At 45.6% G+C, this 26,735-nt stretch overlaps 1 protein-coding gene across 2 annotated transcripts in view; it reads left to right on the top strand.

Annotated features, from left to right (window-relative positions):
* The window catches only part of GYS2 (glycogen synthase 2), a 589,778-nt gene that overhangs the window by 321,927 nt on the left and 241,116 nt on the right, over window positions 1–26,735 (top strand). The gene's annotated exons all lie outside the window — the stretch shown is intronic.

Raw genomic sequence — 26,735 nt, 5'->3', positions numbered from 1 at the left:
AATGCAACTAGTGGGAGTGCAGCACTGGTTGTGCAGCCCACACAAGTATCGACCTGGCAAGTGTGCCCACTTGACAGGCCCTAACCATCTCTTTTCTTACATGTATGTCACCCTTAGTTAGGCCCAAGGTAGACCCATGGACAGGGTGCAGTGTATATAAAAGGTGGGACAAGTACTGTGTGTTTTACATGTCCTGGTAGTGAAAACGTGCATATTTCGTTTTTCACTATTGCAAGGATTAGCTCTCCCATAGGCTATCATTGGAGCAGCCTTGTAACATTTTTCAAGTGTAGCTTTCAATTGGAAACAGCTGGAGATTTTGAGTTTGGGCTCTCTGAACTCAGAATTTAATAACACAACTTTTAGTAAAGCAGTTTTTTTAATTGTTTGGACAATAGCGAATGGACAATGGTGAGGACAAAGACTAGACTTTGCTGTGAAAATCTGCTTGAGAAGAATATCCTAGGACTTGTGTGTGCTTGCCTCCTGTTCTAGAGTTTAAGGGACACAAAGACTTCACCTACAGCCTTCTTGGAATCCAGTTCTGACCTTACTGGGGGTTCCTATTTCAGTTCTGGGCCCCTAGAGGTTGTTCCTGCTACAGAAAGCTGTGAAGAACTGAAGAAATCTACAAACTCGATGCTTCACTCTTCTTGCGGCTACATTTTCCAACGCAGCACCACTGTGAGGAAGAAATTCCAGACGAACAGCCCCATGCAGCTGATGAAATCAATGTAGCACCAGCTCGCGGCCAGAGAAACCACAGCACACCGACTCCAATACCGGCCCCACTGAGTGGCTAAAAAGAATCGAGGCATCTTCGGTCAGTGGCTGTGGAAATCAACTCAGCACTCATAGAGCCTGAATTTTCTCACACATTGCACCTGTGTGGCAAGTTTTTCTGATGCAACACCAGACCAGAATCACCTGGGAAATCAACGCATTACTTCCCCCTACAGTCTGAATTTGACGCATCACTTCTCCTGCGTGCAGCAGAACTGTCGCATCGCCTCCCCAACAACTCAGAAACTGACGAATCGCTGTGTTTTTCAACAAATCCTGCATCCATATTTTCCTATGGAGAGAATTGCTTGGAACCTTTTAAAAGTCACAGTTTGAGTTGTGTAAGTTGGAATCTTGTTGTTTTGGTCGGGTTTGGTTAAGATAAAGATTGTTTATTTTTGTAAACTGGTCTGCTGTACATTTGTAGTGTTTTCACTGTGTTACTGTATGTGCTATGTACAAATACTCTATATATTGCCTCTGAGATAAGCCTGTCTGCTCGTGCCAAGCTACCAAGGGGGTGAGAAGAGGTTATCTAGGTGTATATCTCCCTTATCCTGACTAGAAGGAAGGGTCCCTACTTGGACAGAGTATATGTCACTGCCAATTAGAGACCCCAAATTCTAACACTGAGCCATTGAGTTGCATGTAGTCACTGCCTGTTTATCGTGGTAATAATATGACCTCTTCATTGAGTCAGTATATTTCTTAATACGGAAGGATATCTACCCCTAACCAAAACACCATCACCTCATCCTGCTTATCAATGGATCCCTGTATTAACTGGCAGTCCTCTTCCTCTTCCTCTAAAAAATGGGAATGGTTTGGGGATTTTTGGAAATCATCTGCTATTGTGATTTCTCTGAACTGGGTCATGCACAGAATGCATTACTACATATTGACACAATCTCCTATTCCCAATTTTAGATCCATTTACTCATTATGTTGAGAAAATGTATATGTGGCGTGGCATTGGTTGGTAGATCTATTACTTGAATTTTGAAGGAAATATAGAATGAAGGAGATACAATTTAACAGCTATGATGTCATCTCTGGAGTCAGCAAGTCCAAGCTTTACTTTACCACTTGACCTAATGTGTAATCTTGGGCAAATAAACTTTATCCATGTGCCAAAGTTCTGCTACATGCCAAAATCATGAGAGTTCAAAAGCAGGCTAATCATATTATAAAGCACTATATTGTCATGTTACCCTCCAATTATTTGGGGTTACACCAAGTATATTCTTTAAGCCCCAAAGGTAATGATAGCTTTTTCAGATTTAAGCTCGAGTGGAAGGGAGTCAAACAAACGTGTCATAGAATCTCTCATTCACCAATGGTATGTAGCGATTCCCGCCCCTTACCTCTCAAATCAGTATGCACACACAATAGATGGTATTTTACTATATGAACATTAAGTATACACTATTTATCTACAAGTCAAGTGCATTAGATTGGTTGTAAATATTGTAAAACGCTCTCAAAAATAATTATGCATATTAGGCAGTATGAAGCATTCATTTGTCATCATACATCCCTACTCGCCCAGTTCACCTTAATTGGTTGTCACCAGCCTTTTAACAGTATGGGTGAGTTGTAGTTATATATCAAGATTGTTAATATGCCAGGTCATACAATTCACACCGGCACAATGTTAATTGGACATTCCCTCCTCTGCAAAGTGTGTGACTTACGCGAAACACCCAACCCAAATGCTTCTGCAATATGATGGGTGAAGAGGGGGTAGACAAAATGAATGCCACCTCACTTCCGGTGATCAAAAAGCAACTGATATCCCTGTGGGTGTCATTCAATAATGAGCAATAACAATCCATTAATATTTGATGAATTTGATCAGTAATGCAGAATAACTGGCAATGATAAACGTGGACCAAGGTAATGTGCTGCATTCCTTTAGGTACAGAAAGCTTCAAAAGAAAGAATTTTTACAATTAGGACACTGCAAAGAAGAATCTACAAAATGTATTAAAGGTGCTCTGTAAAGTGATCACATAGTGCAAGTGGGTGCAGTGGTAAAACAAGACATAAAAAGGTGATCATAAAAAGCAATAGACAATATCATGATCTGTTTGAAGGGCTAATACAATGGAGTTTCAAACATATTTAGAGAAGATTCCATCAACTTCTTATTGTTCCTTTTAGACCACTGTAACTAATAAGCAATGGGGCCGATTGACAAAGATAATCTAAGACAAAAGTCTAACTTTACGACTTTTGGTATTCACAGAAGTCATTTATGACTTTCAGTATTCACAGAGGTAATTTACAAGTCGTATCTTTACATACGCAGTTGGGCCGGAATCTCCGCACCCGGCCGTACTCTTTGCACCGGGCTCTGCACATGGCACTAAGGAGACATCTTTGCATTGTGGATACAATGGTTTGTTTTGGTTTTTGTTTTACATAAAAAGAAATTTTTAGTAAGAGCAATTTCCAGGAGTAACTTTAGAAAGGAACTAGGAACCCAATGGGTTTTGGGTCTCTTATCCCACCAGTAGGCCATTACGTTAAGTCCTTCTCTCTGTGGGTATTTGTGTAAAGGCACTCAATGTCTAACCCTGCCAGGAGATCAAGTAAAGGGTCAGATTTCATTTTTTCCATTTGGTTAATCAGGTCCATGCTTTTCCTTATGTATGTAGGGCAAATTCTTTAACAAAGAGATCTAGGTATTTGCCAATTGGTTCCAAATCAGAGCTGCACCCAGAAACAATCGGTCTCCCAAGTGGATTCCTCAAACCTTTGTGGATTTTTCATTACATTTAATAATGGGAGTTCTTGGTGTCTAGTTATTTAGAAAGAGAAACTCATTATGACTAAGGAAGCCACTCAGTTCTCTGCAAGTAATGCTCAGTGTTACCTCATTGGTGCAGAACTTCCTTTCTCTAGTCAGCTAGATCTACAATAACAATCCGACCACCTTTATCAGCTGGTTTAATGACTACTTCAGTGTTGTTTCTTAAAGCATAATGTGTCACTCGCTCAGTTTTAGAAATGGTGTAAGGAAATATTCAAAAGCTTCCTCCAATTTTGCTACATCATTAAAGACCTGTTTCTCAAAGCTAAGTGACCCACTGGGCCGAGTAGGTGAAAAGTGATGGAGAGACGCAGGCCTGTATGATTTTTATGACATTGTACCTCATGGAAAGAGGGACATTGAGTGGTCGATGGGCTTTGCCCAGTTGACCCTGTTGGCCCAAGGGGTGCAGTCACGAAACATTCTACTACGACCAAAAATGGGGACAATACATTTAAGGCCCTCCTTGTCTAGAGTGGAAGGAAACAACCTTGACATGCAGTATTGCAGTGTGACCATGCAGCATAATATATAAGATTTAAAAGGTTTGTTAGTAGCAAATTCTTATAATGAGCCAACAAGAAAATATGAAGGCTATCAAAAACAAATGTCCTTTAATGGCCTTGACCACAACCGCACAACATAGTAACTTAGAAATATTTTCCGTGAAAGAGGTTATGCACAATTGAGAAAGTATATAATACTAATGTTCCCATCTACAGTGCTAACAGAAAGGCTAACATTTAGGTGTAGTTTACATCGGATGGAAATAAGGCTATATTCATATATCGAACAAAGGGAGTCCACCCACAATTTCAAAGAACGGTGCTATCCTTACAGTGACTAAACCAAAGAGAACAATTTGGGTTTCTAGCATGGGAGAACCGATATGTGTTCTAAAATAACCCTCACCCACCAAAAGGTCCCTTGGTGGCATGCTTCATCATCGGGTTCTTCCCTCCCTGCTGCGGGAAGGGGCATGCTACAGCCTACGGATACGTGGGAGCATTTTCAAGTGAAGTGAAATAATTTGATTCATGTGAGAATGGAAGGGTAGGAGGATAAGTGAGTTAAAAAATACCTGACTGCGTGGAAAGCTAAACATTAATACTCCTTATAGCTGGTATTAGTAAAAGTTGGGAAAAGGAGGAAAAAGTGCTATAATGGGCAGTTTCCTCACGGGTCTATATATTTTGCAGCACACCCCTAAGCTTCTCTTCAGGATCTAGGATATTGAACCCTTGTACCACGCTGACTGGTGGTTCTGACACTCTGGGCCACCCAGATTTTACGCTTTTTGAGCACCTATTTGTTGAGCTTTTACTGTGGGAGAGCCTCATAATTTGGAACTCACCCACAGTGAACTCATAATGAGAGAGACTGCATGTGGATTTTACTGGTGTCCCCCTAGCTTGACTAGGCCTCTGCGCTGCAGCTGGAGTAAGGGGCCCAAGCTGGTTACATGCAGACACATGTGTACATGTGTGTGCACAGGTGTACTGGATGCGCAGGGGAGATGCTTAGCTTGCGCAGCCCAAGAGCAGCTACAAAGTGAATGGTGTGGCAGGACGTATGCAGAATTTGGTGGTGACATGGATTAGGCTTTATACAGTAGGAAGAAACATGCCAGGGAAGGTCAGTGTGTTTTACTGTTTTCACTTCATTATTCTCCTATGGGTATGTGGAGCCCATGTGCTAGTTTCACTTTCCTAGGGCCTACAAATTCCAGACCTGTGTGATAGTGCAAACAGAGACTTCCTGCCAGCCCCCTCTCCAAATCTTTAAAAGTGTTTGTACAGGAAGAGAAGCTCTCTCTGGGGTGTGGTCTGCTGAGGCAGCGGGTGCTGGAGTCTGGCGCAATGGGCAGTTGGAAGGAGGAACCCGCTGACTGCCCCAGAATCCTGAAAAGCTCCAGAAGAAGAGTCCAGGACCAGTGCGCAGAAGCAGGGGCCTCTGCGCAGGGAGAAGAGAGGCCAAGGAGAAGAGCCAGGAGAAAGGCTGGCGCAGGGAGTCAGTGAAGACAGCTCCCTGCTGAATCCACCCTCCGTGTGACCAGGAGGGTGAAGGAAAGTGCTCCTAGTGGCTGGCGTGCACCACCAGGAGCAAGTAGAGGCCAAGATCACCAAAATCGGCCGCCTGGGGGGGTGAGTACGCCCCTCAGAAGGTAGGCGACCTTTCACCTCTGAAAGGACCGATGACGAAGCACGTGGTGCTCTGCCGCCGTTCCATGATGTGCCCTCGGGGTGGGTCAGGTCCTGGAGAAGGTACCCCCGCGGAGTACCAGGAGCCTACCCTGGCCCTCCGCCAAACATGAAGCCGGGGAGCGCTGTCGCGCTGCCCGTGAACATGTGCCGGAGAGTGGGCCAGGAACCCAACTCCAGGCCCTGTGTGAGGAAGGGGGCGGGGGAGCACTGTAGTGCCCTCACCCGCGACGAGGTCTTTAGGGGCCCAGGACCCCATCCTCGGGACCCAAAGCCAAGCAGTGCAGCGCCGTTGCGCTCGCCGTGAAGGTGTGCTCGGGGTGCCAGGAGCCCACCCTGGCCCCCAAGGAAGAGCAGATGTGCCTGAGGGCCCAGGACCCCATCTCCAGGCCCTGAATTGATGGCAGAGGCTGGGGGAGTGCAGCCGCACTCCCCCGCAGCACCGTGAAGACTCCTGAGGGAGGGGAGCACCATCAAAGATGGCCGGGGGCCCGGGACCCCACCTCTGGGCCCTGTGTAGAAGGAGGAGGCCGGGGGAGTGCAGTCGCACTCTCCCGAGGACAGGCAGGCCAGCAGGAGTAGACGCATCTGCCCGTCTGAGCGGGCAGACTTGTACTGCATTGCCGGCTCCTGCGGCAGCACGCGAGGGTGATGGCCGGGTGGGGAGCAGGGGGGGGCAGCTGGGCTCCCAGGGCTGCCCTCCAACGTGGAGAGCCTGCAGGCTTCAAAAGAAGGAGCCAGAGGCCTGGGTGGGACTATGCCCCTGACAAACCAGCAGGGCTGCTGGGGGTGGCCTCCCCGAGCCGCATACACTAACCTGGGGGTCTGGTGGGACCGGGCCCCCCACCGAGGGCAGAACGCAGCATGAAGCCGCCAAAAAGCAGGGCAGCACGGCTTCCCCCGAAGCAGCGGGGGAGACGCTGCTGTAATATTTATAGAGATGGCAGATGCGCCCCATAATGCCTTGCAGGCCTGGACCGGCCTGCAAGGGAAAAACTGCATTTTCCCTGTTTGTGGGGTCCCAGGAGGGCGGTGCCACCACCAAGTGAGTGTATGGTGCAGGGGGAGCTGCAGGAGCAACACAGTCTCCCCCGACACGAAAATGGAAGTCCCTCCCTAAGTCTCATGGGGACTTGAAAAGGATAACCCCTCAAGTGCTCAGCCAGCATTTCAATACCTCCAGGGCTGGAACTTTTGTTCTACAGCTGGGGGTGTCTTGAGAAGTGCACCAAGGGATGAAGGACTGAGCTGGGGATGTCTGGAGAAGAGCAACCTCTGAAGGTAAAGAGGGGTAATTGCATCAGAAATGCATTTACTAATGTTATTTCTTTTTGGGGGACTGAAAGTCACATGTGTAATCTGAAGTACCTGTGTAAGGCGATGTCATAAGCAAAGTGGGGTTCTGTTGCCAGACATGCTTGCTAGGGTGGCTAACTGTATATGCGTAATCCTGTGATGTAATCTGTGATGCCTTTAGGGGCTGTAATTGCAACGCATTCTAATGTCCAACAAATGTGATGAGTAATGTAATTCTAAAGTGAAGCTTAAACATGTGTTCTTGTTGCTGCGCTTAGGTCAAGAACCCAGTCTGTTAGCTCTTAATATGTAGATGTGTATACTTCATAGTCAGTAGGAAATGCTCCGTCAGGGTTGTGTTTCACCAGGGCAGGTGTACCTACTTTAAATGTTTGTTGAGGTAACGGGGTGGGTCACCGCTGGGATGATACCAGTGCGCAGGGCAGTAGCGGTCTGCAGTAGGTGTTTCTGCAGGGCGGTGACGTGGGCAGGGTGGGGGTAGTAATGTATGGATTTCGGAGTTTTACAGGTAAGTAAACATTTAAATAAATAAAACAAATTTCGTTGCGCGCACTGCATCACATTTGGTGATGCAGTGCGCGTAACGAAATTCGTTTTATTTATTTAAATGTTTACTAACCTGTAAAACTCCGTGATCCATACATTACTACCCCCCACCTTGACCCTCCCCCTGCCCACGTCACCGCCCTACAGAAGCACCTACTGCCGAACGCTACTGGCGCAGAGCCCTCGCTCCAGGTTAGGTTCATCTAACTGCATTGGGGGCAAGATGATGTGCATACATGGGAGTGGTGGTACTAGACCCCACCCCCCTGCGGGATGGGTGGAGATGTTATGCAATGTCACAAAGTAATTCCAACAGCTTATTTATATTTGTAAATTGGTGCACAGTATTGAGTAGTGTGTGTGTTTAATAAAGGTACTCTTACTTGCATAAAGCAAAGTACAGACTGGCAACTCAATTATTGAGTGTTATTTCTGCGCACCTGCAAATGGCGATTACTAGCCCACACCACCTCCCTTGAGTAAGCCTCAGACTGCTCTGCAGTGCTACCCTCTGAGAGTCAGGCACTATAATTGGGTGTTTGGTTCCCAGTGAAGGACAAATGTAGTCATGTTATTTGTGCGGTCCTCACAGATACTGCCTCGTTTTCCAACACTGTTAGCTTGTGTGGTTAGCCTAGTCAATGTCAAAGGCTAATATGCATCTTTGTCAAAAATACCTTCATCCAATACCTACTTGGTATTCTCTTTAAAAATGATAGTTGCCTAATTCGGGTCCCAAGAGCTTCACCACGGGAGGAAAGGAGCACCTGTAGTCAAACATTCGTCAAAGCATCTCTCTCGCCCAAGACACTGCCTGCCCGTGGCTCTGATAAAGCCACGGTTCATCAGAGCCACGGCAGGCAGTGTTGAAGCTCATGGGGCCCTAATTAGGCAACCTACGTATCGTTTTTAAAGAGACTATCAAGTAGGTATTGGATGAATGCATTTTTGACAAAGATGTATATTAGCCTTTGACATTAACTAGGCTGGCCACACTAGGTAACAGTCAAAGTGGTAAAAGGATCAACATCCTAGTCCTGAAGAAAAGATTAGGGGTAGTCTTCAAAACATGTAGATCTGTGAGGAAACTGCCTATTATAGGACTTTTTCCTCCGTTTCCCCATTTTTATTAATACCAGCTATAGGGAGTACTAAAGTTTAGTTTTCCACGTAGCCAGGTATTTTTGAACTCACTTATCTTCTGACCCTTCCACTCTCACATCAAACACATTATTTCACTTCACTTGAAAGTGCTCCCACTTATCTGTAGGTCGTAGCATGCTCCGTCCCGCAGTGGGGCAGGAAGAACCCGATGATGAAGCATGCCACCTTTTGGTGTGTGTGAGTTATTTTAGAAGACATATTGTTTCTCCCATGTTAGAAACTGAATGGTTCTCATGGGTTTAGTCACTGTTTGTAAGGGTAATACGGTTCTTTGGAATTGAGCGTGGACTCCCTTTATTTTTTCATTACTTGTAGAGAAGGCCGAGTCCACGACTTAGTATACCTCTTCACTCCCTTCTTTGTTTTTCGGCAAAATATTCATATATCATCATGAAAGGTCATTGTTCATAGGCAACATATATAAAAATGTGTGCACGTTATAATGATAGGATTGTCAAGACTTGTATGTACTATACCAAACTGCTTGCACACACAGTGTACTGACTTAATAAAGCTTTTTTTTGGGATGCCATGACATTTACAACTCCCCTAACAAAAAACTCTGTTCTCTGGTGGACGCATGGTTTGTGAGTAAGCAGCTGAAGCAATGGCTGTGAGGGAGCTGACCTTGTGCCTGCAGTCCTGATGGGAAAAGGAAGCATAGCAGCTCTCAGCTTCTACTTGCGACCTGCATTTTTACTAAAAATGTATTCTTTGAGTATCCTGCCTAATGATACAGGAGCTGATCATGAGCTGACGCCCCTCCTCGCTCCCTTGAACACCTTGCATAGATGAGGTATATAAGGTAATGGAATGGGGCAGGGTTTAAACACACTGACCGGTCGCTAGAGGGAGCGTTTAACTTTTGGAGTTCCTGAACCTAAAAACACCATAAGTGCAACACAACACCTGCGGCCACTTTAAGATGAAGGACAAGATTGCTCCTGAGGCGGAAGCCGGGAGTATAGCATAGCGCCAAACTTGATTGTAAGAACTGCTGCTTCTAACTTTTAAAACATTATTTTTTAAACTTGCCCGATTGCACAGACCTACCTCTTGCCGCATTTGCACAGACCTATTCTTGCCGCATCACCCACCGCAGCCGATTAGGTTCTGCCGGGGGGTTTTCAGCCGCCATCTTGGGTGAGGTCCTGGGTTGGCAGACCAGTTGTTAGGCACTCCCGCCCTCACCGCCACAAAAGCCGCGCTCTTGCTCACGCGCACAGATTAAGGACACGATCGCTCCTGAGGCGGAAGCCGGGAGTATAGCATAGCGCCAAACTTGATTCTAAAAACTGCTGCTTCTAACCTTTAAAACATTCTTTTTTAAACTTGCCTGATTGCACTGACCTTACCTCTTGCCGCGTTTGCACAGACCTACTCTTGCCGCATCACCCACCGCAGCCGATTAGGTGCTGCCGGGGGATTTTCAGCCGCCATCTTGGGTGAGGTCCTGGGTTGGCGGACCAGTTGTTCGGCACTTCCGCCCTCACTGCCATAAAATGGCTACACTCTCTCGAGCGCGCAGCGGACGAGCGCAGCGGGCACGCCGACGGCGTGCCGAAGACGCGCCAAAGGCAAGCCCGTCTGTGCTCGTCCGCGCCCAGACGGGCCCAGGGGCCAGCCATGCTACCCGTCGGATTATCTACTCTTCTGACGACCTCATCAAACACAACACAGGCCAAGCTCACCCTCCCCAGGCCACCTGTATATGGGCTACTAAGCAGGGAATCCTTGCGGACCGAACCTCCTTTCCGGAAATCATGGGGCTGGTCCATTCCTCCAGATCAAATCTCCCCAAGCCGGCCGAGTCCAGATCCCATCCCTTAACTATTTTTCATCTTTATACCTATTCCCTTGTAAAACACCAGCTAGACATCTTCCTCCTGTTAGCTACAGAAAGACCCGACATTCTTTGACTGACCGAAACTTGGCTAACACCCGACTGTGCCCCTGACATATTAGCAGCACTCCCCTCAGACTATTACATCCTCCTTGCCGATCGTCCACTCGGCAAACTTGGAGGGGGGGTTACAGCTATCATTCGCTCTAACGTTATAGTAAATGTCCTGACCTCCCTTAACCTCCCGGACTCGGAGAACTTGGTGGTAAAACTTGACTTCCTCTACGACACCATTGCATGTGTACTCGTATACAGACCACCAAATTACATGCCGTCTTTTCCCCTCGCCTTAAGTGAACAGATCGCAAACCTGGCCATTGATCATGCCAGGGTTCTTCTTATAGGTGACATCAACTATTGGTTCAACGACCCTCTCGAAAGCTCTCACTCCAGTGAACTCACTGACCTTCTTACCAACCTAAACTTCACTCAGCAGGTTGCCCTACCCACTCACCAAAAAGGACATATCTTAGATCAAGTCTGGACTAATTCCCCGTTGGTCACGACCCCCGCTACATTTCCTTGCCTATGGTCTGACCACCACTTACTTAAATTTACACTTGCTCACTCAACCACCAAGAAAGCCACTACGGCTGCAGGCGGCTTGGCTAGGAAATGGAATGCCTTAGATAAAACGGAATTTCTCCAGACAATGACTAATACTATTCCGTCCCCCCACCCTGATATCAATACACACGAAGCTAACCTCTCTGGCTGGATGCGCGCAGCAAGCGACATACACGCTCCCCTTAGGAAAGTCAAATTGGCGCGCCGTGCAGACGCCCAGAGATGGTTCTCGACTGAGCTGAAATCTAAGAAATTGGCCCTACGCCAAATTGAGCGACAATGGCGCAGGAACTACGCTCCAGATATAAAGCTCAGGTTTACCACTGCCCGGAACAAATATATGAAGGCTATCCTCTCTGCCAAAGCTGCCCATTTCTCCTCACGCATTCTTAATTCAAACTAGAGATGGAAGGACATATTCTCCATATTGAATGAGCTGACTAACTTAGACAGTGTATGCCCTAGGACCATCCCCACCCAAATCCTCTGTGACTCACTCAATGACTACTCCATTGAGAAAATCTTGTCTATTAAAGCCAGTATTCAGAAACTCCCCAATACGGTCGCTCTCGCTACGCTCAACAATAACTGCACTATCAACAGCTTCCCCCCTATCACCTCTGAGAAATTTCAAGAGCTCCTCGCTAAGGTCAAATCTGGTGCCCCCTCGGATTGTTGTCCCCCTCACATACCAAAATATTGTTTTTCTGCTCTCCCAGACCCTGCTTGTACTTTCCTGAAATACTCCTTATCATCTGGCCAAGTCCCCTCAGCATTCAAGGAAGCGACAGTTACACCGCTTCTGAAAAAACGTGGGCTGACCCCACATGTATGTCAAACTACTGCCCGATATCCCTACTTCCCTATCTAGCAAAGGTGATGGAGGCACATGTAGCCAGATGCTTATCTAATTTTCTGGAGGAATCCAACTATCCCGAGCCCCATCAGGCAGGTTTCCGGCCTGCGCACTCGACGGAATTTGTCGTACTTATTGTACTGGACACACTCCGCAACTGCGCAGATAATAACTCCCCCCAGGCCCTGGTGCTCCTGGACCTTTCGGCCGCGTTCGACGCGGTGGATCATACTATCTTGATCGACCGTGTCGGCCAGGCTGGTATCCGGGGCACAGCGGCCAGCTGGCTAAGATCCTTTCTGGAGAACAGATCCCAGGCCGTTCGCCTGGGCAACCTGGTAGCCCCTAAACAGAGAATTACTTGCGGTGTCCCACAGGGCTCCTCCCTGTCCCCCCACTTGTTTAACTTCTACATCTACATCTTTCCCCTAATTCAGTCCCTTAGAGAGGTGACGGTCTTCAACTATGCAGATGATTTACAACTGCTCTTCATGATAAATAACACCGAGAGCTCAATTACCAGCTTTCAGTCTACCATGAGGTTCATCCAATCTTGGATGGACCAAAACAATCTGAAACTAAACCCTGGTAAGACTGAGCTGATACTTACAGGGGACAGTCCAAAGCACTGGGGCCCACATTACTGGCCCTCAGAGATGGGCGCACCACCTTCTCCCTCTCCATCGGCAAAGACACTTGGAGTCACACTAAATAGCGACCTCTCATTGAAATCTCAAGTGGGTCTTGTGGTTTCCAAGTGTTTTTTCCAACTTAGGAAAATAAGAAAGATACGTTGCCTCCTTACACCAGAGGCCCTTACCCAGGTGGTGATAGCCACTGTTCTTTCTCACCTGGACTACGCCAATTCTCTGTACCTCGGCATGCCTCTCTACCTGCTGAAGCGACTGCAGATGGTCCAGAACTACGCAGCTAGATTGATTCTGGGCCAACCCAGATGGCAACCTGCCACCCCACTACTTAGGAAACTACACTGGCTTCCCATGCTCCAACGCTGCACCTTCAAAGCTGGCTGCATGATCTTCAAATCTTTGCATTGCAAAAGTCCCAAATTCATAAACAACTTGATAGTCAGGCACACCCCTGCCCGAAACCTACGTTAAGCTCACCTTTCACTTCTCTATACTCCTTCCTTTAGACGGAAGCGCACAGGAGGCTGCAGATTTGCTACTCTCGCTCCTCGTCTTTGGAACTCCTTCCCCCTCGAAATCCGAGCCTGCCTTGACCTCATGAAGTTCAGAAGAGCACTTAAAACCTGGCTCTACATGCAAGCTTACAATTACAGTTCCTGTCGTGCTACACACTCTGCCTTTTTCTACAGCACCATGAACCCAATCGGTGTAAGTGCGCTTTATAAATCATTTTTAACATTAACATTTAACATTAACTTCTCGCCACAACTTGTTTTTTGCTGGAAGCCCTTGAGGAGAGAGCACTCCTCGTTTCTTTACTCGGAACCCTTGCCTGCCTTGACCGCCCGCCTCCCGCCGTCAGACCCCTGTAACATCACCGGGTCCGGCCGCCAAGCGGAGCGCGGTGTGTGGTCATAAACTACACTACCCAGCATTCCTGGAGACGCAGTCCGCGTCATTCACGCGCCAGGCGGCGCTTAAATCTGAGGCCACCCCGGTCGAGGGGGGGAACTCGCCACAACTTGTTTTTTGCTGGAAGCCCTTGAGGAGAGAGCACTCCTCGTTTCTTTACTCTGAACCCTTGCCTGCCTTGACCGCCCGCCTCCCGCCGCCAGACCCCTGTAACATCACCGTGTCCGGCCGCCAAGCGGAGCGCGGTGTGTGGTCATAAACTACACTACCCAGCATTCCTGCTGACGCAGTCCGCGTCATTCACGCGCCAGGCGGCGCTTAAATCTGAGGCCACCCCGGTCGAGGGGGGGAACTCGCCACAACTTGTTTTTTGCTGGAAGCCCTTGAGGAGAGAGCACTCCTCGTTTCTTTACTCGGAACCCTTGCCTGCCTTGACCGCCCGCCTCCCGCCGCCAGACCCCTGTAACATCACCGGGTCCGGCCGCCAAGCGGAGCGCGGTGTGTGGTCATAAACTACACTACCCAGCATTCCTGGAGACGCAGTCCGCGTCATTCACGCGCCAGGCGGCGCTTAAATCTGAGGCCACCCCCGTCTCGCGGGACGCGAGCGGGACGCCGGGCGAAGCCCGGGCCAAGGGCGGGCCCGTTTCAGCCCGTTACAGACTGTGCAGGACTGGACTGGGCCACGGTATTTTCATTTATAGTAATATACCATTTTTGCCTTTGATTCTTCGTGATTATTCCCCTTGTATTAGCCCCATATTCACTAGAAGCTTTGTAGCACTTGATCTTATTTACAATGAACAAACGGACTAGAAGTAAAAAGACCTCCAGCCTAACTGACATCACCGGCCCACTAGACCTATTTATCACCAAGACTCATGAGGTCATTGACAACAGTATACAGATACTACAACGCAGGGTATCCCACGAATTGGAGGTTGCAAGAAGGTCGTCCATGGGGCCCCTGGCGTCTGCACAATCTCCTCAAAAGGGTCCAATTGCCCCCTTGCTGAAGCAAGTGGACAACAGGAATATACTAATTCATACAGTCCCAGATAGCGTCGATTTATCCGCTACCCAACTCTCTTTGGGGTCTAACTCCTGTGAGGATTTGGAAACTACACCAGACCTACAATTTTCCCAAAACGAACAGGATAGCGTAGATATTGTAGACCTCGACACCATGGGTAAATGGGAGGGCGCCATAGCAAAGAGGACAAACATAAATACGGATAAGACCTTAGATGAGGCAGTATTGGTCCTGCAAAACACCAAGACCTCTCTTAAACCCACCACTGACACCATCTTGCCAGGCCAACTAACTTCTATTAATAACGGTGCTGTTTGCACAGCGACACCCCATGACCCCTGCCCTAGAGAGCTGTCAGGGACACAAATACTGGGAGTTGACATACAGAAACCATGCTCTGCATGCATAACATTACACGACTTTATTACAAATAGCATGGGGCGATTGTTAAAGCATCATTTGTAACCCCTAGAGAAGAGCATTATGATCATAGAGAAACAACTAGCCAAATTAAATGTCCCAGCATTTAAGCAAAACACATTGGGCACGCTGGCTAAGGGCCCTGGGATTGTAAATGACACAAACACGCAGGCGCAATGCCCGCCCCCACCAGGCATTCAGCCCAAGCCTCATCCGCCTGAAAGAGTTCGTAACCCAGAAACTCAAAAAATTGACAGGCAAAACATACAAACCACCCCAAATCCCGTGATAACAGAAGGGACGGGAAAACGGAAAGGCCCCACCGAGAACTCCCAAAAAACTCCAGCTCCAGCGGAGTCTATCAGTCAAACAGTAAAACAAAAGGATACCCTACCGAAACCACAAAAAACCCAACCATCTCTGTCACAAGTTAATGAGAGGAGGGCTCCAAGGTATAGACGTCCGATACATCTACCGCCTGAGGCGACCCCGTATACTGTCATACTTACAGGGGTCACAGAGCTGGCTGATGGTGCGGACGAACCTCCCTGGTCCCTCCGTAACAAGGTACTACAGTGGCTAAGCCAAAACAGACCTCTTCATCCATACAATCATGGTAGAATTGTATCCATGAGGAGAGTGTTCTGGATTGGCGAAACAAAAAAAACTCTAAAGGGCGATTGTATTGTACTAAATTGTGAGGACCCAGATACAGCTGATTATATCTCCTCATGGCCAGCTTTAGAAAAAAGGGGGGGCGTTGATGTACAACGTCTTTCCTTTTTTTATCCCCCACTAAATATCCCTAATTACGGTGACCCAAATAGTTGGGAGGAAGCACAGGACTGGACTTGGACACAGGTGGGGCATTATAATGGAAACAGAAGCAGGAATAGGAACAGTAAAAACCACTGAAATGGAGGGTGGGACAATCATCCATGGCCACTGAGAAGAGAGAACCCACACCCTGATTACTGGAGGGGGGTCCCCACGAGGAATAGGTATGATTGCTTGGATATGGTCGATTGACCAACAATGACAACAAACCCCAAAATTAGAAATCTAAGTACTCATGTGGAAACCTGCAATAGTGTAGAGCAGTTTGTTACTGCTAATAGTCCACCAGCAGGGTATACACTTGATCCTCCATTTTGGAACACTCTTGATACCTCCATAACCCCACAGACTTCCACTCAAACACTCAGGGAGCTAGGACCTAACTTAGAGGGCGCGGAGAGCCCAACCCCCCAGATAGTGGCAACAGAACCTACCCGACACAAATTAAATTTGAAAATTACCTCCTGGAATATTCCAGGGCTGAGTAATAAGGCAAGGGCCCACCCGTTCCTATCATTCATGGCAAAACAGGATATAGTATGCTTACAGGAATGTTGGGATCAAGAGGAAACCCATATTGAGGGCTTTAGCACCCACTACATCCCGGCGATACAGGGTAATCGAGGCAGAGGGTCGGGGGGCCTATGCATCTTTACCTCCAATTTGTGTAATATAAAACTGACTACATATGTCCCGAGTGGATCCAAAGTAGAGGTGGCTAGATCCTTGCAAGGACTTATAGTCAAAGCAAAGGGGTGGTCCCTCTTTGTGGTGAATATATACATAAACGTCCCTAAAGTAGAGCCCAAAGCCCTAATAGCGGAGCTTAATGCAATGCTCTTGATGGGTGACCAGAACACAGACTGTACTTTGGTAGTAGGAGATTATAATTGCCACCTATGCCCCTATAGTGCCACAAAAAATTGCGGAATTTATAACTTAAGAGGAGACCCCACCACACATTTCGAACATTCCATTATTGGGAATATGCTTAACCAACTAATGCATGATTGGGACATGGGGTTCGCTAACGAACTTTGTGAGCCTTACGTAGCCTTCCAGACAACATTTTTTGGCCGGGGGTCAGGAACTACAATTGATTATATCCTAGTGACCAATAAGAATCAGGGTTGCCTGGGGGCTTTCAACACGGAAGATCTGGCACTAAGCGATCACTTCCCGATCAGCACTTCAATTTCTATTGAGAAACACGAGAGTCCCGAGTTAAGCATACCGAGAATCCTTCATGGCCATTCGGTGTCACTGGCAAGAAAGAATGGGTATGCAATAAAGTGGGGAAAAATCAATGCTATAACTTTCCTAAAAGATCTAGTGCAGAAAGAAAGGAAGCAATTTATGGCATGCCTAGAATCTAATACCACCCCCCAGCAAATTATAGCGGCGTATGGTAGCATAACTGCCACTATAAATGATAAACTAACAAAAAAACTAAAGAGAGGTATAGCAAAGAGAGAACATGGCTGGTTTAATTCCGCCTGCTCTAAAGCCCACAAAGATCTTTTACAGGCCTTAAAGACACTTCCTAAGGATAACAGTGCGATCAAGCAAGCAAGACGTGCTTATAAGCAGACGCTACGCGAACGACAGGATGAACTTAAAAATCAGGCCTGGGAAGCCCTAGTAAAGGCAAGTTCCATAAGGGATAATATCTCTTTTTGGAAGGAGATTAACGCCCCTTTTTTCTCCACAGACAATAAGGCAGATTCAATGGAGATAGCCATAATGGAAGATGCCTGGGTTGATCATTTTACCTCGTTATATAAAAAAGAGGCAATAAACATGACCCCAGAACATAACTTCTATAATAGGAAGAGCTCGCATTTGGCGACGCAAGATAATTTCCCTCTAAATATAGTTTTTACCCCTCCTGAGGTTGAATTAGCAATCTCACAGAGTGCAAACTTAAAAGCTCCTGGCCCAGATGGAGTCCCTATTGACTTATTTAAAGGCAATGTAGAACTGTGGGCTCCATTATTAGCAAATGTACTAAATGCGTATAGCATAATGGGATTTCCTGACTCATGGCATGAAGCCATAATTATTCCAATATTTAAAAAGGGGAACAGACAGGACCCAAAAGGCTACCGCCCCATCTCCCTGCTGGATACACTAATGAAAGTGGCAGGTAGAATATTGTTAACTAAACTACAAACTTGGTCTAAAAATAAAGGGATTCTTTCCAAATTACAGTATGGCTTCAAAACTGGAGTTGGTACTGTAGAGCAGGGTTTAAACTTGAACTTAATAATAAATAAGTATATTAGCAAGAAACAAGGGAATCTCTTCCTTACTTTCGTCGACTTATCCTCGGCTTTTGACTGCCTTGATCATGATGTGCTGTGGAATACTCTGGACAAGCTGGGAATAGATAAAAATATTCTACATTTCATACAGGAACTATATAGAGATGCGGGGGCAGTGGTCAGATACGGCAAAAATGGTGAGCGAACAAAAAAATTCCCCATAGCAAAGGGTGTTCGTCAGGGCTGCATCCTTGCGCCATTCCTTTTTAATTTATACATTAATGAGATAGCAGACGTTTTAAACGATCTTAAAGTTGATTATCCTAAAATAAATGGGACCCCAGTATCTTTATTACTGTATGCTGATGACGCTGTGATTATGGCCCGTACACAGATAGGTCTTCAGAAAGCTATAACAGGTTTCTCATCTTTTATGTCCACGAGAGGCTTAAAAATAAACGAGGGAAAAACATTTACAATGTCATGCTCCTTGAGGAAAAACACACCAGACTGCAAAACCTCTGTTAATAGCAGTAAGATAGCGATGACCAAAACCTTTTCCTATTTAGGAATTACATTTAATAATAAGGGAACATGGTCACCAGCAATAACCTCGAGGAACTTAGCCTTTGCCCGTACAATAGGCGCTCTTAAACACTTTGCTAAAAGACTGGGCAGGAAACCTGTGAACATATTACTGAAGATATATGCTGCTAAATGCGTGTCTACCGCCGTATATGGGGCGGGCGTATGGGGCATTGCAGATAGTACGCAGATCCAAACAGCGGAAAATGCTTTCCTTAGATATCTACTCTCAGTTCCTCGCTCCACGTCTATTACTGTGTGCCACAATGAACTGGACAGAGTCCATATTATAGACCTGATAAAAATAGCACCAGTAATGTTGTGGTTCAAGATTTGGACATGCGAGGATACAGGGTTCAATAGGGAAGTAATTAATGACTGTTTAACTTATTCTGCGTCCACTAAACAACCATGGCTAGCTTATGTGAAAAAGTTTTTTCTTTCTATTGGTAAACCAGATCTTTACTCAAACCCCACAACATGCTCACAAATATCAAAAAAATCTCTAAAAATGGCATGTTTGGACTTACTGGCGGAACGAAGATGGTACTTAGATGGGCACAAATCCACCATAGTAGCTCATCGTAACATCTTACATGGTCCAGGTATTCATGCTTATTTAGCACCAACCTACTCGTGTTACCATAGAATGCTCCTGACCCGAATGAGGACGGAGTCGTTCTATAGGCTTGTATCTTTCCCCATTACAAACGATTGGTCTACAATCATGGAAAACTGTCCGTGTGATGACTTATCCCGACAGTCAAATTTACATTGTATATTCTTTTGTAAGTATTATCAATGGGGGAGAAAAAGATACCTGTTACCACTGCTAAAGTCATGGGGTGTAAGAACTTGTAAAACCGCACTGCTTAGATTATATATGCTGCAAGATGAAGTTACCATAGTGACAGCGATAAAATTCCTGGCGTTTACCGTAAAATGCAGGGGCTCCATGGGAAATGTATAGGACTTCTTGGATAAACACAAAACTGAAAACTCGTATTATAATGTTCCTTATAAACACCGGATAATACGTATACAGTAGTAGACTGTATGAACTCCAAGAGCCTTGCAAATGAATTTTAGAACTTTTATATATGCAATTTAATGAATTTTATCCATTTTATCCTGATGATATGTTTTACTGTAAGAAATTTTATACACGAGAAAAATTGTTTAGTTGTTCATTGTTTTGTATTTGTATGTCATGCTTTTATGGTTTTTTGCCAAAACACCGAATAAAGCTATCTTGAATTGATTGAATTGAACATTAACTTCTGGAATATGGAAGTGCCGGGTCTGTTTGTGTAATGCGGCCCTTGTTTGTCTAATGCGGCCGGCTCATTTCTTACTTTTGCGCCCAAAAATGCAAACTACTTACCCCACCTGGACAGCCACTTTTATGACTTGTTCGCTGCCATGGAGAGATTCTTGTTCTCGTTGTTAAATGAAGATATTATTTTCAATAACCCTTTTAAACGTTTTTGCTATATTATGGTTAATATGTTTCTTCTTCTTCCTTGAAAGACTCTGCACTTTAAAAATAGATTAGGTACCACGATTACTTGGAAGTATACTTTTATTTTAGTTAATGTATGCACTTGGCTGTTTATTACATCTAATAAAATATTTAAATTAAAACACCATAAAAAGGTGAATAAAGAAAACGAGAATTTGCTTCCACCGCACACCCTGAAACCATTTTTGACTCGCGCGCCTCAACTGGTCCCTTCTGTATGCAAAGCGTGACTATAAGTCTTACCTACTCCCTCAATGAGTATGACGCAGAGCAGCAGGCTTAAAGGGTCAATCAGTATCTTGACAACGGAGATGTTCAAATGCCAACATACTGTCACTGCATACAGACTGGAAGGGAGCCTGCCAGAAGCAATACCCCATGACAATCACTTGTCGCTGAATATGTTTATTGACAACTTGTATTTAGAAAACAACTCATCCATGAAAAGGCCAGATTCAACCACTGCCTGCAAGATGTCTGATTGCCCATCACTTTCCAAATATCTGCGCGTTCGAGTCTAATATGAAGGCTACAGGAGCCTTAGGGACTGCACTCATCTGTGTGGGATTTGGCTTGAAAAGGTAACAACGTATTGATTTTCAGCTCAAAATGCCCTGCGAGCGCAGATTGACAGACAAATGAGAAGCAATGACGTCCATAGTCACGTGATCGAGAGCAACGCCCCCAGGAACAGGCTGCATAGTACCCTGACATCTCTCATTATAGAGCATTAGAAGATGTAAACATGTGCCATATTTGTATACAGATACACCCCCCTCCCAGTTCATTGTTTGAGGAATCGTAAGTCATCTTTGAATTATTGTTATAAGCATTTTCTCCGAGGTTTTATTACTGTTCAACAAATTAGCAGGCTAAAGATAAAACTACTCCGATACATAGTGAACCACCAGGTATCGCGCTCTGCCATCTCATAGCACTTTGAGACAAAGGGTGCCAGGAAAAAGCACATTTATCTTTCATAGCGATGATGCTCGTGTGTGTCAGTCACGGTGGGCATGCAGCAAGGGAGCTTTGAGTGCTAACGTTAGGATTGCTCGTTGAAGTGGAATTTAGTATTAGGTGTTATTACTTAAAAAAACTAAAGGTGGAAGTGAACGTATGCACAGCGTACTGTATCATGGGAAAAGCTCCAGAACTGCATTTTCCAGTTGAAACCGGAAACCATTTGTTTGAGGCAAGCTACATTTGGTTGTAATTTTTTAAACAGTAGCTCAGTGGGTTAACGAGCCATCTATCTATATCACTAATTAGACTACCAACAATCTCAACCAAGGGTATGATGTTTCCATATATCATACATAGTAACGCCTGTTGTTTTATATGCTAAGGAACACAGAGAGCTTTCATTGATTGTGTGTGTTTATATATTCAGATTTGCAGAGTATTCTGTTGTTTATTACCATTGTTTATTTTTGTAGATTGTGGGTAGGTGCACTATGATCTACAAGAGGTGTAGCCTCTTGGGTCATGACCCTTCACTATATTAACACTTGTAGTAAATAGCATATTGGCATGGCATTGTGTCTAATGTAGTTAGTTTAAAAACGTATCTAACCAAAACTCAAGATATTTATTTCAGGTAGTACGATACAATGAAACAAGAGGCCTGTGACTATTTGGGGAGTTTTTCTCTGTGTAAAGTCATTGAAGCATGGAGTTTGTGACCAATAAATAGTATCTTTCTCAAGCCAGTTTAATGCATTGGCAGTAACATGCAATTTGACCTTTGCACTGTAGTAATCCATAATTGGATGTGTATTTAGGACAGTTGCCTTAAATAACGTGTGTATATGAAATCAGTAAATTAATTTTATAAGGGAAACGTGTGAGGATGAGTAATGCAGGTGGGCACAGTGTCCTGTGCGTCTGTGTGTACCATTCAGCTAGTAGGCTTTATTTCCTGCACTTGGACCATTGCTTCCAGGCCAAGACGATTTTACAGCTTGTAAGGTCATATTTACAACGCACAGTGGAGCATTTCCAGACATATTATGATGCTGGCATTTCCTTTGTGTTTGATGTAAATTAAAAGGTATATATGGGGGTGTGGTCGGGTAAATTTGTTTATCTTCACAAAAATGTATCTCCCATTTTGGTTTGGCAAAAAAAGGTTAATGGCAATATCAGACATGTTTTTATGATGTTCCTTTTCTGTTAGAGATTGCAAAATATTTTGTGTCTGTGGACATGATTAGCAATTGGGTGGTAAAGATAATACTTCTGGTTTGTGAATACGTTTTAAATCTGAGGTGATTTCCTCTGCAATACTATACTATGGTAAAGAAAATTGCATTGATAAATAATTTTCTGTGTGGATCATTCTTGCCCTACAAATCAGAGGGTTGTTAATTACTATAATTCAGTGCCTGGACAGAGCAATTCTGTAATGATACCTTTTTGTAAATCTTTCTTTGCTCTGTCCAGACAAGAGATCCCCCAAGTGTTGAAAAATAGTTTATCATTTGATTTTGTAACGAAATATGACTGCTACTCAACACATACGTTGAGAGAGAGGGATTCAATGTGGACAAATGAGAGTTTCAAACATCTGCTAATCAAAATTGGAATATAATGCAGAAGATGAGAACTGGGGTAGATGAAGGCAGAGAAATAAGTTATTGTGTTGCGACTGTAGATACTACTAATAAATCCGGACTGCCTCATTTTAATGGCTACTGTGCGTTGAAGTTTATTATTCTTAAGGAAATTCCAAAGCAGTTTGTTAAAGCATGCCTGGGCCGTGATTTCAAATTGGCTAGTAAATGAGGTGCAATAAAATCACACCCGATTTTACCATTATCTGGAGGTAAATTGCCTGTGGGATACATAAAATCAGTCCATTACGGATATGTCTTTCAAATTTGTACTTTATATTTATTCCACAACCTGTCCCCTAGCTTATGACCGACAATATTTCAAAAGAGACTTTATTAATATAATCTTTGTAAAAGTCAAATTCACTGTAACAATACTAAACATCTAACTCGTGAATCAGGGTAAGCCAGTCCATTTTGCTTCAACCAGTATTAAGCTGTCTAACAAATGTATGTGGCCTATGGTGTCAAATGCCACAGACATCCAGGAGCATGGATGTAGATGCATAGCCTTTGTGAAGGGCTATAAGAAACTAATTAACAGTGTCTTACTCTCTAAATAGACATTCAAGAAGTAGCCATGGTTTTCAGTACCTATGTGATGAAGATTTCTCAGAGAGAAATTTTTGTTCAGAGTCTGCATTTATATTTGTTCAAATGTAAGATAGAAATTAAACAATTTATAAATGTGCGTGAATGCCAAACTGCGTCTTAGAGCTTGCATCCTATGCGAAACCATGAAAATGGGCCTACTTAGAGAGGGAGGAGAAAAGCATGTTTTTATAATTTTCCTGAAATGTTTCAGATTGTGTTGAGATCTCAAGAAAAGAGGCATGGTGTACCAAAGCTTACATGCCAAAAATGAAAAAAACGCTTCCACCCCATCTAGCCTTATTAATTCTCGGAATGGGCACTAATTTAGCAGCTCTTGATCTGCGATTGTGGCTGGATACATGCCAGAAGAAGATTTTCTGAAAATAGAGATGGACACTCTTTTAAAGTATGTTGTGTACCATACAAAAAGCCTTGAGTTTGACCCTCTCACAAATAGGTAGCCAATAAAGGCTAAAAATGCTCTGTGAAACTGGACTAAATGTAGGATTCTTTAGAAGTAGACGAGCAGCTGCAATATGGAAAAATTGGAGGTTCACCTGTTTCTGAATTCCCAGATACAACGCTTTGCAATAGTACATTTTGGAAAGGACCACAATGACCAATTTTTGCAGATTCAAAGGAATATAAGAGAAGACTTTCTTCAGGTTCCTAAGAAAATAAAAGCAGGAAGAGGTGACCTGATTGATTTGCTCAGTGAAATATAGTTTTCTATCAAATATCACGTCTAAGTTCTCAGTGGGCAAGATTAGAAGGCAGCCAGGAGATAGTCCAGAACGAGATGTTATTTCCAAAAAGGAGCAACTTCATTTTCTCAGAATTTAGCTTAAGACAGATTTCCTGCATCCAAGTTACAATGTGTGACAAGCAGTTTTTAAACTTACTGGCAACTATTTGTATGTCATCGGCATAGGAGACTGTAGAAATACCATGGAACCAAATAAGGTTAGCCAGAGGAGTGAGACAGATGTTGAAAAGTGTGGAGCTTAAAGATGATGCCTGAAGCACACCACAGGGAAGAGAAAATGGATTAGAAGCAAAATCCCAAAAGGCAACCATCTGTTCTCTGTTGGATAAAAAGGAGCTGAAACGGACAGGCAGAGGCTTACTTCATTTCTCAAGGAATCCAAGGGCAGTTCCGCCCTCACGGCTTGCCGCTCCCGCTTCGCGGGAGCCGCTGCGCACAGGAGTGCGTTTCTAATCTACAGCACCTGGTCACTTGAGGCGGAGGCAGGGGCGCGAGGTAAGGCGTGGGCTGCGAGTGTGCAGGGACTCCAACATCCAGGAGTCCCTGCGAAGACCACGGACTGACCATCCGGTCCGCTCTCCCCGCCGGCCCGCCCCCCGCCCACCTGTGAGTGTAAAAGGCGCTTTCCCCTGCTATTCCCTGGGACGCTGAAACGGACAGGCAGAGGCTTACTTCATTTCTCAAGGAATCCAAGGGCAGTTCCGCCCTCACGGCTTGCCGCTCCCGCTTCGCGGGAGCCGCTGCGCACAGGAGTGCGTTTCTAATCTACAGCACCTGGTCACTTGAGGCGGAGGCAGGGGCGCGAGGTAAGGCGTGGGCTGCGAGTGTGCAGGGACTCCAACATCCAGGAGTCCCTGCGAAGACCACGGACTGACCATCCGGTCCGCTCTCCCCGCCGGCCCGCCCCCCGCCCACCTGTGAGTGTAAAAGGCGCTTTCCCCTGCTATTCCCTGGGACGCTGAAACGGACAGGCAGAGGCTTACTTCATTTCTCAAGGAATCCAAGGGCAGTTCCGCCCTCACGGCTTGCCGCTCCCGCTTCGCGGGAGCCGCTGCGCACAGGAGTGCGTTTCTAATCTACAGCACCTGGTCACTTGAGGCGGAGGCAGGGGCGCGAGGTAAGGCGTGGGCTGCGAGTGTGCAGGGACTCCAACATCCAGGAGTCCCTGCGAAGACCACGGACTGACCATCCGGTCCGCTCTCCCCGCCGGCCCGCCCCCCGCCTATCACGCCCATTATATCTTGGCCCAACACTCCCGCAGCGCGGGACGCAGCGCCGGGGCGAAGACAGGGCAAAGACTGGGCCGTTTGAGGCCGTTCGAGGACTAAGAGGGCTGGGCTGGGCCACCCCCCTTTTTTGATCCTAGTCTTATTGTCACATCTTACAGTTTTATTGTTGTGTGCATATTTATTTATTGACTTGTACTCTGTAATATGTGTTCACGGGGTAGCCGGAGCAAAACCCTCATGGCGGCTAGCAACTCTAATAGATCCATAGATGATTTCCTAGTCAAAACCAATTTGGCGATTGACGAGGAAATCAGCAAAATGCAGCACAAGGTCTCTCTAGAACTTGACGCTGCACGTAGGCTGTCGGCGCATATTGCTAGCTCCAAAAAATCTTCCTTGGGGAACATTGCATCTGCCCGTACCCCTGATCGTTCTGCTGCCCCACGGCCTCTGATAACAACGGCAGTTATGCATCCTGCTCCCTCTACTATTCCTGTACATTCCCCTCCAATTTCCCAACCTGATCCAGTGCTACAGAGTACTGGCCCTGCCCCTCTATTTAGTATCGCGGGTTCCTTTCCCCCTCCCAAAATAAGTCAAGCTGCCAGCCATTGTAGTGCTAAGAAAGCCGCAGCATATAAAAAGAAATGTCTGGCGAGAACTATATACGCTAGGAAAAAAGCCAGAATAGCAAGGTTAAAGTTTTTTAATAATAGAAGGGCCATGGGTTCCCCTGGGATGAAAGATGTTAACCCCAAACCGACTCACAGTGTTCTTAATGGGGAAGTTATTCCGGAAATACCTAGCCTGGTCGAAGATGATATTCTTAGCATCCCTCCTAGTCAGAACAGTATAAACATTTTGGATGGTCGGGTGAGTGGACCTGTGCATGACAGGGAGGGTGATAGCGAATTCCTCCAACTAGTCTGGGGTACGTTAAAGCAGCTACTTTCCCCCCTGGAATTGAGGCTTTCTCGCATAGAGAATAACCTCCTTGAAATGGATAGGACCATAGTCACTCTAGCCAGCTTGAGTCTTAAGGAAATGGATGCTAAGCTCACACGTGTAACTGAACCCACTCCCCAGCCCAAAGAAACAGAAGCCGTTCAATCTCTTTCACAATCAGTCCAAAGCATCCCTGTGACCCTACCCAAAC

The sequence above is a fragment of the Lissotriton helveticus genome, chromosome 1_1 (genome assembly GCF_964261635.1).
Source record: "Lissotriton helveticus chromosome 1_1, aLisHel1.1, whole genome shotgun sequence".
Lineage (NCBI taxonomy): Eukaryota > Metazoa > Chordata > Amphibia > Caudata > Salamandridae > Lissotriton > Lissotriton helveticus.
This window is presented reverse-complemented; position numbering and strand designations above follow the sequence as displayed.